Source organism: Triticum dicoccoides, chromosome 1B (assembly GCF_002162155.2).
Source record: "Triticum dicoccoides isolate Atlit2015 ecotype Zavitan chromosome 1B, WEW_v2.0, whole genome shotgun sequence".
NCBI classification, from domain to species: Eukaryota; Viridiplantae; Streptophyta; class Magnoliopsida; order Poales; family Poaceae; genus Triticum; species Triticum dicoccoides.
Genome location: NC_041381.1, coordinates 212978271 through 212983010, shown reverse-complemented (window position 1 = coordinate 212983010; position 4740 = coordinate 212978271).

Genomic DNA, 4740 nt, shown 5'->3' with positions numbered 1-4740 from the left:
GACCCACCTGGTTGAAGCGTACGTAGCATTGGCATTCTAGTCGCGAACGTGTACGTACATACTGGTCAATGTAGAGGCGCACACGTGTCGTAGTAGAGGCACGCACGTAGCATGTACACGTACATACAGCGGCCAGGGTGCAAGAAAGAAAATACGGCCACGTACGTACATACGGGTGGGGTCTTGAACGCCTACTCACGCATACGTGCGGTCAGGGCTCGTGTACATGGATGGGTTGGAACGGAGAAACAATGTCGTCGTTGTGTTCATGGGGAGCCAACCGGCTGGGTCGGAACGGAATGTGTCGTCGTGTTCATCGGGAGGGCTTGGACGGAACAGCCGATGGAAACGAGGCCTAGCGTACCGCACAACGAAGGAAACCGCCTTGTGTTCGACCGGCCATGTTCAAAATGGAATCTTGTTCATCGGGAGGGGTCTGGCGTACCGCAAAACAGAGGAAAGGGATTTGTGTTGGACCTCCTATGGTCGAAACGGGGTCCTGTTGATCGGGAGGGGTGTGGTGTACTGCAAAACAGAGGAAACAGACTTGTGTTGGAGCGCTACGGTCGAAACGTGGGTCCTGTTCATCGGGGAGGGGTGTGGCGTACCACAAAACGGGACTCCACGGGATACTGTTCAACTCCACCATCGACCTCCTCCAGCCTCCATGGGCTACTGTTCATCCACCGTCGACCTCCTCCAGCCTCCACCTATGACTGTTCATCCACGGGCTCCTGTTCATCCAGCCTTCACCGTGCGCTACTCCACCGGCTACTGTTCAACCAGCCCTCTCCACGGGCTCCTGTTCAACCACCCCTCCACGGGCTACTGTTCAACCACCCCTCCACCGGCTACTGTTCAACAAGCCCTCCACGGGGTCGTCCTGTTCATCCAGCCCTCCTGTTCATCCAGCCCCAACCGGCTCGATCAATCGGGGTCCTGTTCATCCAGAGGCAACACCACGGGGTCCTGTTCATCCACCCCCACCGGGAACTGTTCATCCAACCCCCCCCCAGCAATATTCACTGTTCATCCAGAGGCAGCATCGATCAGCTTCAGTTAGCAGCAGTAGTGAAGGAATCGCTCAATCTGGTTCGGTTAACAACCATCAATCAATCGCTCGGGTTCAGTAACGCGTAGCCTACAGTGCAATCGCTCGGGTTCAGTAGGTGAACGCCTCGCTCGGGTTCAGTTATAGAGCCCAACACCTTGCACCCACGCGCGTGCGTGTACGAGAGAAACGCGCAAACCTCCGTGCATCGCTCGGCCCCGACCACCCACCGTAACTGGGAACACCCGATATTTTCCTCGCCCTCGCTTCTACCATGGTTTTTTCCGTCATGGACGTCCCAAAGAATGCCATGCAACTGCGTCTCTGCCCCCCCCCCCGGGGCGAAAAGCCCATTTTTGTCATGATTTTTCTCATAGAAGTAGGAGCCCTCCACATCTATGATGATATCGAGTTTTGTCACAATTATCGTCATAGAAGTGTCATAAGTATGACAGGAAAAAAATTCGTTCGGCCCAAAATGTCACGGGTGTGTCTTTTTTCGTGGTGCAAGTAGGGGGTTCCTTTTTGAGGATGATCTCCGAATACTTACATTGGAGAATGAAAGGAGGTCGGGGTAGTCGGCCATAATAGCCGGTTCCGAGCCATCAAGGCTCGCTTGATAAAAGACTCCATCATCAAACTTTATAAACATATCCGGATCCTCGCGGGAGCCGGGACCTCATTGCGACCATAGTCCTCTGGCTGCGGGGAGGGGCAATGAATGTTTTCGACCACCTTCCTCCAAGTCTATTTTAAGACAATCAGAGCAATCTGGTTAGCATCTCGATGACGAAGCAGTACAATGCTGATAATCGAAAAACTTACCCATTCAATGGGATTATACATGGAGAAACCTTCCCGACAATTTAAACGAGCGAATTATTCTTCCCCTCCTTTATAAAGATCTGCCAGAATGGCAGCTAGAGCAGCTGGGGTGTCCGTGCCTTCGCGCTTATAATGAGATGCGTCGTCCTCTCCATTGTAACACCATAAAGGGTTTACTCTAGACTGAAGGGGCTAGATGCATCGCTTTATTACAATGGCCATGACTTCAACTATCGAGAATTCGGAATGGGCCAGTAACCTGACTTTGCTGACCAACCTCATTACTTCCGCACTATCTTCTTGCTTGGCGCTCCGGGGGCGCCAGTTGAGCCATTTCTTCAAAGGAGTGCTGGAGAATTCGGGAAGTCCACATCGAAATGGGTCTGTAAGGGGAACATCCTCAATGTAAAACCATTCTGAAGTCTATTCTTCAGACCCCTTTTTGGGAGTTCTGATGAATAGCCTGATCCATCTATGCGACATATTTCGGTGCTGCCCACTTCAAATATGGAACCCCCTCGATGACGGGGGATGAGGCAAAAGAACTTTCTCCATAGTTCAAAATGAGCCTCGCAACCTAAAAATAGTTCACAGAGAGCGACAAAGCCCGAGATGTGCAAGACACAACCTGGGGTGAGGTTGTGCAGCTGGATCCGATAGAACTCCAGTAGACCCCTAAGGAAGGGGTGGATCCGGAATCCTAAGCCCCTCAGAAGAAATGAGACGAAGCACACCCTCTCCTCCTTGTTGGGGTTGGGGAAATTCTCCGCTAGCACATCATTGCCAATCAAGGCCAAACTCGCTCGCACGAAGACTAGATCTGCGGGAGGGAGATATCCCTGCGTCTGAAGTTGATTCAGCTAGAGGTGGGATACTGAGCAGCTTCGCCAATCACCCTCTTGAGGGCCATGAGGGCGCGAGAAGGAGCCGGGAGCGCTTGCCATGTTTGAAGTTTTTTGTGGTTTGCTCTGATGCTCTTTGTGCATTGTGGGATGACACTTGGGGATATAATCTCCTTATATAGATGACACCCGTGCATGGTGAGGGGCTTATTTTAAAAAATGGACCGTTCACATTTGCCCAGCGCGTGGAAATCAAGGCGACAGGAAGGAATCGTAAAGGCAGAAGATGGAGGTCAAAACCGGACTATCGTCAATCCGGAGTATGATGAAGAACCTGCCTTGCAAAGCCAAAGACATAAGCCGGATACTACATCGTCATTGAGAGCAAGTTCGGGGCTACTGAGGGAGTCCTGGATTCGGGGGTCCTTGGGTCACTAGTAGAAAACGGAGCTTTATTACCAGTTCGTAAGGGACTTTAGTGCCGGTTGTGCAACGGGCACTAACGGGTGGGGACTAAAGGTCCCCCCCTTTAGTCCCGGTTCAGCACGAACCGCCACTAAAGGGTCACCATGTGGCACGAGCCCGCACTGGGGGCTGGGAGACCTTTAGTACCAGTTGGTAACACCAACTGGTACTAAAGGTTTAGGGGTTTTGGGGTTTATGATTTCTTTTTCCTTTAATTTTGTGTTTTCCATTTAATTCTTTTTCCATTTGCTAGTATTTTATGATACCACATATTGTACACGTTATGCATATATATAAATAGAATTTCTCATAGAACCGATCATATATATATACATATATATATATATATATATATATATATATCATCGAATGTCTCACACCACCATTCACACATACACATGTATGTATATATATATATACAATTTAGTATATACAATTTCTCCTACATGGAGGCATTACTGCGGTGGTAGCGGGTAATGGAATTCTCCTTTGGGATCTATGACCTGGTCGAGCAAAATCCTGGATATTTCTTCTTGAATTGCTCGTATGCAATCCGCTGGTAGGAGCTTCTCCCGCACGTCCTTAAACTTTAAAGAAGAAGATCAAATATGCATGTATTAGTTGTGTGTATATATATTAGATATCGATAATGATGTAAAAATTGTGAATAGTGCTTTGGCAACGTACCCATTGCTATCTATCGTCTCTGCTCCTTTCGGACGCCATCATGCGAATGTTCTCGCAAACATAGTATGCACATAGATCATTCCCCGGCAACTGCTTCATGCACTTTATGAGAATAGAATTCAATCAGATAATAATTAATCAAGCATGATAACTAATGGTATATTGAAACTAGAATTAAAGAGATGGTAGCTAGCTAGTACTACTTAGTTAATTATACCTTGGGTCGATACCAATACAGCTTTTCTTTCCATGGACGTGGAACCTCTTTCCTAAACTTTTGCCAAGCCCTGCCCGCCGGCAAAGAAAATGAATAAAGGAGTTATTAATTAGTTGATATCAGGAAATGACGAAATAAAGAGGCCGACATATAGTTCGATAATGATTGGAATTACCTGTTGACTATCCCCTTCACGATTTTGTACTGCTCGGGTGGTTTTAGTAGCGAGTCCAGAACTTCAACTTCAACATCGTCAACTTGAATGATTAACAAGATCCAGTGGAAACTGCATGCACACATGTTTGCATGTATAATAATTAAGCGGGCATGTGCATAACTCTCATCAACTACCCTAAACCCTATACACTTATTAATTAACATCTAGCTAGCTAGTAAGAAAAAATAGAATTTGTAGTACAAGACAGTGGGCCTCACCCGAAGTGGTAAGGAAGTAGTATATCTCGATTGGTATTTAGGCGCTTCAAGAACTCTAGGAAGCTAGTCTCTGTATCTTCTCGATAGAATGGCTCTGACCATGTCTCTTGATTAAAGGTATTTGGGTCAATGAACCCAATGCCATAGCATCCATCTTTTTCATTTCATAGATCTTCATTCTGCATAATACCACAGAAAAGAATATAGTGAGGATAATT